Raw genomic sequence first — 14,972 nt, forward strand, 5'->3', positions numbered from 1 at the left:
AACTTTTACAACTGAATAAGGTTACACAGATTGTTGCAGACATCAACTGTATGTATTTATTATATCAAAAATAACCGATTGAATGTGACACGGAAACACACACGCACGCGAAAGTCTTTTTTTTATTATGCCGTAATTATATATCTGGACCACAATATGTTTATGAATAATTAGCACTTTTGTGTGCTCATAATTGCCCATCCTGTTTCATACGTACATCACGAAGTGTTTGTGTGCACTGTGGCATTTCATAATCCCACACACAAATGCACACACGACGGGAGTAATTTACAGTCTTTTGTGCGCTGATAACTGCGCAATGTTTCCCATGTAACATGTGAATTGTTTCCGTGTGAAGTTCACCGTGGCATCTCATAATCCTACGCACAAATGCACACACGTCCGCAGTAATTTACAGTCTTTTGTGCGCTCATAACTGCGCGATCTTTTTCGCAAGTAGCAACGTCAGTGTTTACATTCAAAGCGCATTGTGCTCTCTCATAACAAATGGACATAGTAATCATTTTTCTTCATTACCTATAAAAATGCTTTGCCTGTCGGTACATTTATAATGCAAATATCATGCCAGGGTAATTTTAATGACATACATTAATTAATTTGTCATTTAGCCCTGATCGAACTTTAAAACTGAAAATCAGATTACCGATTGCTACAGGCAGTAAGCAAATGCATGTATTTATTCCATCAAATACTTTCTTGAAACTGAAATTACCGAATCAAGAGAAATGGTGTTTCAAATTAGGATATATTAACGCATGTATTTTACGATTCCTCAGACCACACTGTTAGAAAACGTTTCTGTGCAGACCCGAAGCTGAAACCGTGAAACTCCGCTTTCATTTGCAAAACAATAGGTGTTGATTGGCGCTGATGAGGGGGCGGGCAGCTTGTGTGGGGAGTGAGGGGGGGGCTCCACCCGAGGTGCGTCCGAAAAATTTCGTTGACTTCAGGGATCGTAGTGTTAAAAGAACAGATTGGCCGGGGTAATTCACACCCTTCAATGCCAGCTTAATGTTTAGGTTAGTGGGAATCACAGAGGAATTAGGGATGGAAACTTCTTTGCTGGTGGTAGAAGCGGTCTGGTGAATTTTTAGAGAGAAGAGGCCGTCGATGTTTGAATGTAGAAAATTGTTCTGGCTGCAGCCTGCAGTATGGACTTGTTGGTGTGTGTAGCTCCCAGTGTTCTGACAGCGTGACGTTTTGGGGAAGCATGTGATTCAGCAGCTACCAGTGGGCTTCGTGCGGCTGAGATTTTGTGGCTGTTAGCGGAGTTGATAATAGAGGGTCGTTAAGAGAAGCCTGCATGCGGTAGGCAAAGGAGTAATGTTTGCTGGCGGGGGACGTGCGGCGATTAACCTGTGCGGTAGTGAAAAGGAGTTAAAGAGAAGGAAGTGTGCGGATGCGGAAAGAATGGAATAATTGTGGTAGGCTGCCGGCTGAGTAGTTTGGTGAATGTTTGGTGTGGTTCCGGCACTTCCGATTGGATGGTGGGGCTGCAGTGTGAGTCAGATAAAAAAAAAAAAAAAAAACAGGAGTAGGATCCAATGGGACTAACTGGCATGTATAGAGGCGTGTAATGCAAAAGGGCTGTTTTTGGTAGTTTTTCGCGCTCATGGCCATACCACCCTGAACACGCCCGATCTCGTCCGATCTCAGAAGCCAAGCAGGATAGAGTCTGGTTAGTACTTGGATGGAAGACCTACTGGGATTACCCTGTGCTGTAAGCTTTTCTCACTTTTACTTTATACAGGGGGCGCTCCACTTCTCGATTAATTTAAATCTATCACTCCCCTTCCATTTTACTATTTTATATATATATATTTTTTTTTTCTCTCATTCATAAAGGCAGCTTTTACACACCGTTTTACTCTAAATACTGCCTGGTAATTATAGCTACTGTAAGCTGTTTGTGCCTTTATTCCACCAGGGCGCGATCTTCTCACAAACTTGAAGACTGTCACTCCCCATTCACGTTTAACAACTTATTGTTAACGATAAAGTGACAGCTTTTTACACACAGTTTTAAACAAAGTACTGATATTATTCCTCTTCAACTGACCGCTTTGTTTTCTATGCAAAAACCACTTCGCCACAGAAGACTCGATATTATTGGCATAGCAAGTTCTGCTCTTCTCCTTTCAAAACTTGCTAAAAGCTGTATTTAAAAGAACAGATTGGCCGGGGTAATTCACACCCTTCAATGCCAGCTTAATGTTTAGGTTAGTGGGAATCACAGAGGAATTAGGGATGGAAACTTCTTTGCTGGTGGTAGAAGCGGTCTGGTGAATTTTTAGAGAGAAGAGGCCGTCGATGTTTGAATGTAGAAAATTGTTCTGGCTGCAGCCTGCAGTATGGACTTGTTGGTGTGTGTAGCTCCCAGTGTTCTGACAGCGTGACGTTTTGGGGAAGCATGTGATTCAGCAGCTACCAGTGGGCTTCGTGCGGCGGAGATTTTGTGGCTGTTAGCGGAGTTGATAATAGAGGGTCGTTAAGAGAAGCCTGCATGCGGTAGGCAAAGGAGTAATGTTTGCTGGCGGGGGACGTGCGGCGATTAACCTGTGCGGTAGTGAAAAGGAGTTAAAGAGAAGGAAGTGTGCGGATGCGGAAAGAATGGAATAATTGTGGTAGGCTGCCGGCTGAGTAGTTTGGTGAATGTTTGGTGTGGGTCCGGCGTTGCCGATTGGATGGTGGGGCTGCAGTGTGAGTCAGATAAAAAAAAAAAAAAAAAACCAGGAGTAGGATCCAATGGGACCAACTGGCATGTATAGAGGCGTGTAATGCAAAAGGGCTGTTTTTGGTCGCGTCTCTCGCTTATGGCCATACCACCCTGAACACGCCTGATCTTGTCTGATCTCGGAAGCTAAGCAGGGTAGGGTCTGGTTAGTACTTGGATGGGAGACCTCCTGGGAATACCAGGTGCTGTAAGCTTTTCTCACTTTTACTTTATACAGGGGGCGCTCCACTTCACGATTAATTTAAATCTATCACTCCCCTTCCATTTTACTATTTTATATATATATATATATTTTTCTCTCATTCATAAAGGCAGCTTTTACACACCGTTTTACTCTAAATACTTCCTGGTAATTCTAGGTGCTGTAAGCTGTTCGTGCCTTTATTCCACCAGGGCGCGATCTTCTCACAAACTTGAAGACTGTCACTCCCCATTCACGTTTTACAACTTATTGTTAATGATAAAGAGACAGCTTTTTACACACAGTTTTAAAGAAAGTACTGATATTATTCCTCTTCAACTGACCGCTTTGTTTTCTATGCAAAAACCACTTCGCCACAGAAGACTCGATATTATTGGCATAGCAAGTTCTGCTCTTCTCCTTTCAAAACTTGCTAAAAGCTGTATTTAAAAGAACAGATTGGCCGGGGTAATTCACACCCTTCAATGCCAGCTTAATGTTTAGGTTAGTGGGAATCACAGAGCAATTAGGGATGGAAACTTCTTTGCTGGTGGTAGAAGCGGTCTGGTGAATTTTTAGAGAGAAGAGGCCGTCGATGTTTGAATGTAGAAAATTGTTCTGGCTGCAGCCTGCAGTATGGACTTGTTGGTGTGTGTAGCTCCCAGTGTTCTGACAGCGCGACGTTTTGGGGAAGCATGTGATTCAGCAGCTACCAGTGGGCTTCGTGCGGCGGAGATTTTGTGGCTGTTAGCGGAGTTGATAACAGAGGGTCGTTAAGAGAAGCCTGCATGCAGTAGGCAAAGATGTAATGTTTGCCGGCGGGGGACGTGCGGCGATTAACCTGTGCGGTAGTGAAAAGGAGTTAAAGAGAAGGAAGTGTGCGGATGCGCAAAGAATGGAATAATTGTGGTAGGCTGCCGGCTGAGTAGTTTGGTGAATGTTTGGTGTGGGTCCGGCGCTGCCGATTGGATGGTGGTGCTGCAGTGTGAGTCAGATAAAAAAAAAAAAAAAACCAGGAGTATGATCCAATGGGACTAACTGGCATGTATAGACGCGTGTAATGCAAAAGGGCTGTTTTTGGTCACGTCTCTCGCTTATGGCCATACCACCCTGAACACGCTTGATCTCATCCGATCTCGGAAGCCAAGCAGGGTAGGGTCTGGTTAGTACTTGGATGGGAGACCTCCTGGGAATACCAGGTGCTGTAAGCTTTTCTCACTTTTACTTTATACAGGGGGCGCTCCACTTCACGATTAATTTAAATCTATCACTCCCCTTCCATTTTACTATTTTATATATATATATATTTTTCTCTCATTCATAAAGGCAGCTTTTACACACCGTTTTACTCTAAATACTTCCTGGTAATTCTAGGTGCTGTAAGCTGTTCGTGCCTTTATTCCACCAGGGCGCGATCTTCTCACAAACTTGAAGACTGTCACTCCCCATTCACGTTTTACAACTTATTGTTAATGATAAAGAGACAGCTTTTTACACACAGTTTTAAACAAAGTACTGATATTATTCCTCTTCAACTGACCGCTTTGTTTTCTATGCAAAAACCACTTCGCCACAGAAGACTCGATATTATTGGAATAGCAAGTTCTGCTCTTCTCCTTTCAAAACTTGCTAAAAGCTGTATTTAAAAGAACAGATTGGCCGGGGTAATTCACACCCTTCAATGCCAGCTTAATGTTTAGGTTAGTGGGAATCACAGAGGAATTAGGGATGGAAACTTCTTTGCTGGTGGTAGAAGCGGTCTGGTGAATTTTTAGAGAGAAGAGGCCGTCGATGTTTGAATGTAGAAAATTGTTCTGGCTGCAGCCTGCAGTATGGACTTGTTGGTGTGTGTAGCTCCCAGTGTTCTGACAGCGCGATGTTTTGGGGAAGCATGTGATTCAGCAGCTACCAGTGGGCTTCGTGCGGCGGAGATTTTGTGGCTGTTAGCGGAGTTGATAACAGAGGGTCGTTAATAGAAGCCTGCATGCAGTAGGCAAAGGAGTAATGTTTGCCGGCGGGGGACGTGCGGCGATTAACCTGTGCGGTAGTGAAAAGGAGTTAAAAAGAAGGAAGTGTGCGGATGCGGAAAGAATGGAATAATTGTGGTAGGCTGCCGGCTGAGTAGTTTGGTGAATGTTTGGTGTGGGTCCGGCGCTGCCGATTGGATGGTGGGGCTGCAGTGTGAGTCAGATAAAAAAAAAAAAAGAACATTAGTAGTATCCAATGGGACCAACTGGCATGTATAGAGGCGTGTAATGCAAAAGGGCTGTTTTTGGTAGCTTCTCTCGCTTACGGCCATACCACCCTGAACACGCCCGATCTCGTCTGATCTCGGAAGCTAAGCAGGGTTGGGTCTGGTTAGTACTTGGATGGGAGACCACCTGGGAATACCAGGTGCTGTAAGCTTTTCTCACTTTTACTTTATACAGGGGGCGCTCCACTTCACGATTAATTTAAATCTATCACTCCCCTTCCATTTTACTATTTTATATATATATATATATATATATATTTTTTCTCTCATTCATAAAGGCAGCTTTTAGAAACCGTTTTACTCTAAATACTTCCTGGTAATTCTAGGTGCTGTAAGCTGTTCGTGCCTTTATTCCACCAGGGCGCGATCTTCTCACAAACTTGAAGACTGTCACTCCCCATTCACGTTTTACAACTTATTGTTAATGATAAAGAGACAGCTTTTTACAAACAGTTTTAAACAAAGTACTGATATTATTCCTCTTCAACTGACCGCTTTGTTTTCTATGCAAAAACCACTTCGCCACAGAAGACTCGATATTATTGGCATAGCAAGTTCTGCTCTTCTCCTTTCAAAACTTGCTAAAAGCTGTATTTAAAAGAACAGATTGGCCGGGGTAATTCACACCCTTCAATGCCAGCTTAATGTTTAGGTTAGTGGGAATCACAGAGGAATTAGGGATGGAAACTTCTTTGCTGGTGGTAGAAGCGGTCTGGTGAATTTTTAGAGAGAAGAGGCCGTCGATGTTTGAATGTAGAAAATTGTTCTGGCTGCAGCCTGCAGTATGGACTTGTTGGTGTGTGTAGCTCCCAGTGTTCTGACAGCGCGACGTTTTGGGGAAGCATGTGATTCAACAGCTACCAGTGGGCTTCGTGCGGCGGAGATTTTGTGGCTGTTAGCGGAGTTGATAACAGAGGGTCGTTAAGAGAAGCCTGCATGCAGTAGGCAAATGAGTAATGTTTGCCGGCGGGGGACGTGCGGCGATTAACCTGTGCGGTAGTGTAAAGGAGTTAAAAAGAAGGAAGTGTGCGGATGCGGAAAGAATGGAATAATTGTGGTAGGCTGCCGGCTGAGTAGTTTGGTGAATGTTTGGTGTGGGTCCGGCGCTGCCGATTGGATGGTGGTGCTGCAGTGTGAGTCAGATAAAAAAAAAAAAAAAACCAGGAGTAGGATCCAATGGGACTAACTGGCATGTATAGAGGCGTGTAATGCAAAAGGGCTGTTTTTGATAGCGTCTCTCGCTTATGGCCATACCACCCTGAACACGCCCGATCTCATCCGATCTCGGAAGCCAAGCAGGGTAGGGTCTGGTTAGTACTTGGATGGGAGACCTCCTGGGAATACCAGGTGCTGTAAGCTTTTCTCACTTTTACTTTATACAGGGGGCGCTCCACTTCACGATTAATTTAAATCTATCACTCCCCTTCCATTTTACTATTTTATATATATATATATATTTTTCTCTCATTCATAAAGGCAGCTTTTACACACCGTTTTACTCTAAATACTTCCTGGTAATTCTAGGTGCTGTAAGCTGTTCGTGCCTTTATTCCACCAGGGCGCGATCTTCTCACAAACTTGAAGACTGTCACTCCCCATTCACGTTTTACAACTTATTGTTAATGATAAAGAGACAGCTTTTTACACACAGTTTTAAACAAAGTACTGATATTATTCCTCTTCAACTGACCGCTTTGTTTTCTATGCAAAAACCACTTCGCCACAGAAGACTCGATATTATTGGCATAGCAAGTTCTGCTCTTCTCCTTTCAAAACTTGCTAAAAGCTGTATTTAAAAGAACAGATTGGCCGGGGTAATTCACACCCTTCAATGCCAGCTTAATGTTTAGGTTAGTGGGAATCACAGAGGAATTAGGGATGGAAACTTCTTTGCTGGTGGTAGAAGCGGTCTGGTGAATTTTTAGAGAGAAGAGGCCGTCGATGTTTGAATGTAGAAAATTGTTCTGGCTGCAGCCTGCAGTATGGACTTGTTGGTGTGTGTAGCTCCCAGTGTTCTGACAGCGCGACGTTTTGGGGAAGCATGTGATTCAGCAGCTACCAGTGGGCTTCGTGCGGCGGAGATTTTGTGGCTGTTAGCGGAGTTGATAACAGAGGGTCGTTAAGAGAAGCCTGCATGCAGTAGGCAAAGGAGTAATGTTTGCCGGCGGGGGACGTGCGGCGATTAACCTGTGTGGTAGTGAAAAGGAGTTAAAAAGAAGGAAGTGTGCGGATGCGGAAAGAATGGAATAATTGTGGTAGGCTGCCGGCTGAGTAGTTTGGTGAATGTTTGGTGTGGGTCCGGCGCTGCCGATTGGATGGTGGGGCTGCAGTGTGAGTCAGATAAAAAAAAAAAAATAACCAGGAGTAGGATCCAATGGGACTAACTGGCATGTATAGAGGCGTGTAATGCAAAAGGGCTGTTTTTGGTCGCGTCTTTCGCTTATGGCCATACCACCCTGAACACGCCCGATCTCATCCGATCTCGGAAGCCAAGCAGGGTAGGGTCTGGTTAGTACTTGGATGGGAGACCTCCTGGGAATACCAGGTGCTGTAAGCTTTTCTCACTTTTACTTTATACAGGGGGCGCTCCACTTCACGATTAATTTAAATCTATCACTCCCCTTCCATTTTACTATTTTATATATATATATATATTTTTCTCTCATTCATAAAGGCAGCTTTTACACACCGTTTTACTCTAAATACTTCCTGGTAATTCTAGGTGCTGTAAGCTGTTCGTGCCTTTATTCCACCAGGGCGCGATCTTCTCACAAACTTGAAGACTGTCACTCCCCATTCACGTTTTACAACTTATTGTTAATGATAAAGAGACAGCTTTTTACACACAGTTTTAAACAAAGTACTGATATTATTCCTCTTCAACTGACCGCTTTGTTTTCTATGCAAAAACCACTTCGCCACAGAAGACTCGATATTATTGGCATAGCAAGTTCTGCTCTTCTCCTTTCAAAACTTGCTAAAAGCTGTATTTAAAAGAACAGATTGGCCGGGGTAATTCACACCCTTCAATGCCAGCTTAATGTTTAGGTTAGTGGGAATCACAGAGGAATTAGGGATGGAAACTTCTTTGCTGGTGGTAGAAGCGGTCTGGTGAATTTTTAGAGAGAAGAGGCCGTCGATGTTTGAATGTAGAAAATTGTTCTGGCTGCAGCCTGCAGTATGGACTTGTTGGTGTGTGTAGCTCCCAGTGTTCTGACAGCGCGACGTTTTGGGGAAGCATGTGATTCAGCAGCTACCAGTGGGCTTCGTGCGGCGGAGATTTTGTGGCTGTTAGCGGAGTTGATAACAGAGGGTCGTTAAGAGAAGCCTGCATGCAGTAGGCAAAGGAGTAATGTTTGCCGGCGGGGGACGTGCGGCGATTAACCTGTGCGGTAGTGAAAAGGAGTTAAAAAGAAGGAAGTGTGCGGATGCTGTCACGGGACGTGGTGCGCGAGCGCGGAGGAGAGCGGCGAAGGTGCGGAAGGAGGAAGCAGGCAGGCAGGATACGGGACGAACGGGGTTTAATTGGGAATACGAGGATCTCACGCACACAAACATCCATGAACATCAATGACAGACAAAGCAAACTGGGGAGACCAGGACTTAAATACACGGAACAAGGCAGCAGGAAACAAGACATGACTGGGCAGGATCAGGAAATCACACGTGGGTAATTAGGGGGCGTGGCACACACGAGGAGCGGACGAGCCGGGCATGACAGAACCCCCCCCCCAAAGGCGCGCTACACCGGGCGCGCCAAGGAAGGGGGCGACGGACGGGACGAGGCAGAACAGGACCTGGAAAACAAGAACAGAATTAACGCACGACGGGGAACAGGACCGAAGCACAAAACAAGGCAAGAGACAGAACATAGGACAGGAGCAGACAAAGGGCCGGGAAAGCGGAGAGACAGATCAGAAAGGGAGACACAGAGGGAACAGGCGGGACAAAAGGACCGGGAGTGAACGGAGGGAAGCCAGAGGGAGAAGGAGGAACACAAGGAGCGAAGGGACGAGGGACAAAGGCGGAAGGAGGAGAAAAGACAGGCGGGACAGAGACGGGAAAGAAGGGAGAGAAGGAGGGGGAAGGAAGGGGAGCCCGAGGGAGCCCCAGCGGGCGACGGGCGGCAGCCGGAGGGGCCGCAGGCGGCCGGGAGGCCGGAGCCGGAGGGGATCGAGAAGGGGCAGAGGAGACAGGGCGAGGGACCCGCGGAGGGGCCAGGGAGGGAGCAGGAGGGAGCACCAGGGAAGGGGACGAGGGAGCTGGAAGGGGCCAGGGCGATTGCACGGAGGAGGGGGGAGCCGCAGCAGGCGGCGATGTCCGGGGGAGGGCCGGAGGTAGGGGCCCCGCAGGCGACCGACCAGGACCCGGAGAGGGGAGCGAGGCAGGGCGACGAGGCACCGGAGAGGGACCCGCAGGCGACAGCCGACCCGGAGGGCCAGGACCCGCAGGCGCCAACCGAGCCCCAGCGCAGGCGAGGCAGGGCGAGCCAGGGGGCAGGGCGGGCGGGACCCCAGCCCTGCGTCTGTGTCCCCTCCCTTTACGGGACACAGACATGACCCCAGGTCGGGGTCGAGTTCGCCGGGGCGAGGGAGAAACTGTCACAGGGGGAGAAGGGACAGGAGCGCGGTCAGGAGCTGCAGGTGGCTGCAGTGGGGGCGCCTGGACAGGAACAGGAGCGCGGTCCAGAACAGGAGCGCGGTCAGGAACAGGAGCTGGCTGCAGTGGGGGCGCCTGCCCGGGAGCTGCAGCAGGCGGCTGCAGAGGGGGCGCCTCTGCAGGAACTGGAGCGCGGTCAGGAACAGGAGGTGGCTGCAGTGGGGGCGCCGGCCCGGGAGCGGGGTCCGCCGGCAATGACGGCTGCACGGGAGCGGGGTCCGCCGGCAATGGCGGCTGCACGGGAGCGGGGTCCGCCGGCAATGGCGGCTGCACGGGAGCGGGGTCCGCCGGCAATGGCGGCTGCGCGGGAGCGCAAGCCGCAGGTGGAGGAAGCTGCGCAGATCTACCGGACAGCGGCGATGGCTGCTCCGGCTGCGCAGGTTGCAGAGGCTGGCGCTGCGCTGATAGCGCAGGCAGAACTGGCACGTCCTGGGAGGGGGAGACGGGCGCGGTCCTCTTCGGGACCCGGGGTATCGAGTCCCTTACGGCCCTAATACCTCCCCAATTAGCCAGGTATTCGGGCCGGTGATTATACCGGTACAGGGGCGGTAGTTCATCCGGAGCGAACGGCTCCAGCTCGGGATACGAGAAAGGAATGTCCTCCTCGTCGCTGCTGGAAGCCCCGACTCTCACCATGAAGTGGACTCCCCTATGGAACGGGTCAGGGACGGAGCCCTGGACGAGCCCCTCTCTCTCGTCCTCAGCGAAAGACCAGGAGTCGGCGAGGGAGCATGTGCCCAGTCGGATGGGCTCAGGCAGGGGCTTCCTTCTCCTCTGCTTCCTCCTTTTCTTCTGGTCCGTCATTCTGTCACGGGACGTGGTGCGCGAGCGCGGAGGAGAGCGGCGAAGGTGCGGAAGGAGGAAGCAGGCAGGCAGGATACAGGACGAACGGGGTTTAATTGGGAATACGAGGATCTCACGCACACAAACATCCATGAACATCAATGACAGACAAAGCAAACTGGGGAGACCAGGACTTAAATACACGGAACAAGGCAGCAGGAAACAAGACACGACTGGGCAGGATCAGGAAATCACACGTGGGTAATTAGGGGGCGTGGCACACACGAGGAGCGGACGAGTCGGGCATGACAGATGCGGAAAGAATGGAATAATTGTGGTAGGCTGCCGGCTGAGTAGTTTGGTGAATGTTTGGTGTGGGTCCGGCGCTGCCGATTGGATGGTGGTGCTGCAGTGTGAGTCAGATTAAAAGAAAAAAAAACCAGGAGTAGGATCCAATGGGACTAACTGGCATGTATAGACGCGTGTAATGCAAAAGGGCTGTTTTTGGTCGCATCTCTCGCTTATGGCCATACCACCCTGAACACGCCCGATCTCATCCGATCTCGGAAGCCAAGCAGGGTAGGGTCTGGTTAGTACTTGGATGGGAGACCTCCTGGGAATACCAGGTGCTGTAAGCTTTTCTCACTTTTACTTTATACAGGGGGCGCTCCACTTCACGATTAATTTAAATCTATCACTCCCCTTCCATTTTACTATTTTATATATATATATATATATTTCTCTCATTCATAAAGGCAGCTTTTACACACCGTTTTACTATAAATACTTCCTGGTAATTCTAGGTGCTGTAAGCTGTTCGTGCCTTTATTCCACCAGGGCGCGATCTTCTCACAAACTTGAAGACTGTCACTCCCCATTCACGTTTTACAACTTATTGTTAATGATAAAGAGACAGCTTTTTACACACAGTTTTAAACAAAGTACTGATATTATTCCTCTTCAACTGACCGCTTTGTTTTCTATGCAAAAACCACTTCGCCACAGAAGACTCGATATTATTGGCATAGCAAGTTCTGCTCTTCTCCTTTCAAAACTTGCTAAAAGCTGTATTTAAAAGAACAGATTGGCCGGGGTAATTCACACCCTTCAATGCCAGCTTAATGTTTAGGTTAGTGGGAATCACAGAGGAATTAGGGATGGAAACTTCTTTGCTGGTGGTAGAAGCGGTCTGGTGAATTTTTAGAGAGAAGAGGCCGTCGATGTTTGAATGTAGAAAATTGTTCTGGCTGCAGCCTGCAGTATGGACTTGTTGGTGTGTGTAGCTCCCAGTGTTCTGACAGCGCGACGTTTTGGGGAAGCATGTGATTCAGCAGCTACCAGTGGGCTTCGTGCGGCGGAGATTTTGTGGCTGTTAGCGGAGTTGATAACAGAGGGTCGTTAAGAGAAGCCTGCATGCAGTAGGCAAAGGAGTAATGTTTGCCGGCGGGGGACGTGCGGCGATTAACCTGTGCGGTAGTGAAAAGGAGTTAAAAAGAAGGAAGTGTGCGGATGCGGAAAGAATGGAATAATTGTGGTAGGCTGCCGGCTGAGTAGTTTGGTGAATGTTTGGTGTGGGTCCGGCGCTGCCGATTGGATGGTGGGGCTGCAGTGTGAGTCAGATAAAAAAAAAAAAGAACATTAGTAGTATCCAATGGGACCAACTGGCATGTATAGAGGCGTGTAATGCAAAAGGGCTGTTTTTGGTAGCATCTCTCGCTTACGGCCATACCACCCTGAACACGCCTGATCTCGTCTGATCTTGGAAGCTAAGCAGGGTAGGGTCTGGTTAGTACATGGATGGGAGACCACCTGGGAATACCAGGTGCTGTAAGCTTTTCTCACTTTTACTTTATACAGGGGGCGCTCCACTTCACGATTAATTTAAATCTATCACTCCCCTTCCATTTTACTATTTTATATATATATATTTTTTTTTCTCTCATTCATAAAGGCAGCTTTTAGAAACCGTTTTACTCTAAATACTTCCTGGTAATTCTAGGTGCTGTAAGCTGTTCGTGCCTTTATTCCACCAGGGCGCGATCTTCTCACAAACTTGAAGACTGTCACTCCCCATTCACGTTTTACAACTTATTGTTAATGATAAAGAGACAGCTTTTTACACACAGTTTTAAACAAAGTACTGATATTATTCCTCTTCAACTGACCGCTTTGTTTTCTATGCAAAAACCACTTCGCCACAGAAGACTCGATATTATTGGCATAGCAAGTTCTGCTCTTCTCCTTTCAAAACTTGCTAAAAGCTGTATTTAAAAGAACAGATTGGCCGGGGTAATTCACACCCTTCAATGCCAGCTTAATGTTTAGGTTAGTGGGAATCACAGAGGAATTAGGGATGGAAACTTCTTTGCTGGTGGTAGAAGCGGTCTGGTGAATTTTTAGAGAGAAGAGGCCGTCGATGTTTGAATGTAGAAAATTGTTCTGGCTGCAGCCTGCAGTATGGACTTGTTGGTGTGTGTAGCTCCCAGTGTTCTGACAGCGCGACGTTTTGGGGAAGCATGTGATTCAGCAGCTACCAGTGGGCTTCGTGCGGCGGAGATTTTGTGGCTGTTAGCGGAGTTGATAACAGAGGGTCGTTAAGAGAAGCCTGCATGCAGTAGGCAAAGGAGTAATGTTTGCCGGCGGGGGACGTGCGGCGATTAACCTGTGCGGTAGTGAAAAGGAGTTAAAAAGAAGGAAGTGTGCGGATGCGGAAAGAATGGAATAATTGTGGTAGGCTGCCGGCTGAGTAGTTTGGTGAATGTTTGGTGTGGATCCGGCGCTGCCGATTGGATGGTGGGGCTGCAGTGTGAGTCAGATAAAAAAAAAAATAAAACCAGGAGTAGGATCCAATGGGACTAACTGGCATGTATAGACGCGTGTAATGCAAAAGGGCTGTTTTTGGTAGCATCTCTCGCTTACGGCGATACCACCCTGAACACGCCCGATCTTGTCTGATCTCGGAAGCCAAGCAGGGTAGGGTCTGGTTAGTACTTGGATGGGAGACCTCCTGGGAATACCAGGTGCTGTAAGCCTTTCTCACTTTTACTTTATACAGGGGGCGCTCCACTTCACGATTAATTTAAATCTATCACTCCCCTTCCATTTTACTATTTTATATATATATATTTTTTTTTTCTCTCATTCCTAAAGGCAGCTTTTAGAAACCGTTTTACTCTAAATACTTCCTGGTAATTCTAGGTGCTGTAAGCTGTTCGTGCCTTTATTCCACCAGGGCGCGATCTTCTCACAAACTTGAAGACTGTCACTCCCCATTCACGTTTTACAACTTATTGTTAATGATAAAGAGACAGCTTTTTACACACAGTTTTAAACAAAGTACTGATATTATTCCTCTTCAACTGACCGCTTTGTTTTCTATGCAAAAACCACTTCGCCACAGAAGACTCGATATTATTGGCATGGCAAGTTCTGCTCTTCTCCTTTCAAAACTTGCTAAAAGCTGTATTTAAAAGAACAGATTGGCCGGGGTAATTCACACCCTTCAATGCCAGCTTAATGTTTAGGTTAGTGGGAATCACAGAGGAATTAGGGATGGAAACTTCTTTGCTGGTGGTAGAAGCGGTCTGGTGAATTTTTAGAGAGAAGAGGCCGTCGATGTTTGAATGTAGAAAATTGTTCTGGCTGCAGCCTGCAGTATGGACTTGTTGGTGTGTGTAGCTCCCAGTGTTCTGACAGTGCGACGTTTTGTTGAAGCATGTGATTCAGCAGCTACCAGTGGGCTTTGTGCGGCGGAGATTTTGTGGCTGTTAGCGGAGTTGATAACAGAGGGTCGTTAAGAGAAGCCTACATGCAGTAGGCAAAGGAGTAATGTTTGCCGGCGGGGGACGTGCGGCGATTAACCTGTGCGGTAGTGAAAAGGAGTTAAAAAGAAGGAAGTGTGCGGATGCGGAAAGAATGGAATAATTGTGGTAGGCTGCCGGCTGAGTAGGTTGGTGAATGTTTGGTGTGGGTCCGGCGCTGCCGATTGGATGGTGGGGCTGCAGTGTGAGTCAGATAAAAAAAAAAAAACAGGAGTAGGATCCAATGGGACTAACTGGCATGTATAGACGCGTGTAATGCAAAAGGGCTGTTTTTGGTAGCATCTCTCGCTTATGGCCGTACCACCCTGAACACGCCTGATCTCGTCTGATCTCGGAAGCAAAGCAGGGTAGGGTCTGGTTAGTACTTGGATGGGAGACCACCTGGGAATACCAGGTGCTGTAAGCTTTTCTCACTTTTACTTTATACAGGGGGCGCTCCACTTCACGATTAATTTAAATCTATCACTCCCCTTCCATTTTACTATTTTATATATATATATATATTTTTTTTCTCTTATT

The 14,972-nt window shown here is 47.5% G+C and overlaps 9 non-coding genes and 1 pseudogene across 9 annotated transcripts; all 10 read left to right on the forward strand.

The window, feature by feature from the left end:
- The first annotated feature begins 1,629 nt into the window (after positions 1-1,629).
- Positions 1,630-1,748, forward strand: LOC125732253 (5S ribosomal RNA; annotated as a pseudogene).
- Positions 1,749-2,830: 1,082 nt separating this feature from the next.
- LOC125735387 (5S ribosomal RNA) lies at positions 2,831-2,949 on the forward strand. Its single transcript, XR_007394683.1, has one exon. It is a non-coding gene; the product is annotated as a 5S ribosomal RNA (ribosomal RNA).
- A 1,079-nt stretch (positions 2,950-4,028) lies between these two features.
- LOC125734768 (5S ribosomal RNA) lies at positions 4,029-4,147 on the forward strand. Its single transcript, XR_007394071.1, has one exon. It is a non-coding gene; the product is annotated as a 5S ribosomal RNA (ribosomal RNA).
- Positions 4,148-5,223: 1,076 nt separating this feature from the next.
- LOC125734578 (5S ribosomal RNA) lies at positions 5,224-5,342 on the forward strand. Its single transcript, XR_007393885.1, has one exon. It is a non-coding gene; the product is annotated as a 5S ribosomal RNA (ribosomal RNA).
- A 1,088-nt stretch (positions 5,343-6,430) lies between these two features.
- On the forward strand, positions 6,431-6,549 carry LOC125732612 (5S ribosomal RNA). Its single transcript, XR_007391987.1, has one exon. It is a non-coding gene; the product is annotated as a 5S ribosomal RNA (ribosomal RNA).
- A 1,079-nt stretch (positions 6,550-7,628) lies between these two features.
- LOC125732613 (5S ribosomal RNA) lies at positions 7,629-7,747 on the forward strand. Its single transcript, XR_007391988.1, has one exon. It is a non-coding gene; the product is annotated as a 5S ribosomal RNA (ribosomal RNA).
- A 3,404-nt stretch (positions 7,748-11,151) lies between these two features.
- On the forward strand, positions 11,152-11,270 carry LOC125732614 (5S ribosomal RNA). The gene has a single exon (XR_007391989.1). It is a non-coding gene; the product is annotated as a 5S ribosomal RNA (ribosomal RNA).
- A 1,077-nt stretch (positions 11,271-12,347) lies between these two features.
- LOC125736189 (5S ribosomal RNA) lies at positions 12,348-12,466 on the forward strand. Its single transcript, XR_007395474.1, has one exon. It is a non-coding gene; the product is annotated as a 5S ribosomal RNA (ribosomal RNA).
- A 1,079-nt stretch (positions 12,467-13,545) lies between these two features.
- Positions 13,546-13,664, forward strand: LOC125735407 (5S ribosomal RNA). The gene has a single exon (XR_007394703.1). It is a non-coding gene; the product is annotated as a 5S ribosomal RNA (ribosomal RNA).
- A 1,076-nt stretch (positions 13,665-14,740) lies between these two features.
- On the forward strand, positions 14,741-14,859 carry LOC125736114 (5S ribosomal RNA). Its single transcript, XR_007395397.1, has one exon. It is a non-coding gene; the product is annotated as a 5S ribosomal RNA (ribosomal RNA).
- The last annotated feature ends 113 nt before the right edge of the window (positions 14,860-14,972 follow it).

This window comes from Brienomyrus brachyistius, chromosome 2 (assembly GCF_023856365.1).
Source record: "Brienomyrus brachyistius isolate T26 chromosome 2, BBRACH_0.4, whole genome shotgun sequence".
In the NCBI taxonomy this organism is placed as follows: domain Eukaryota; kingdom Metazoa; phylum Chordata; class Actinopteri; order Osteoglossiformes; family Mormyridae; genus Brienomyrus; species Brienomyrus brachyistius.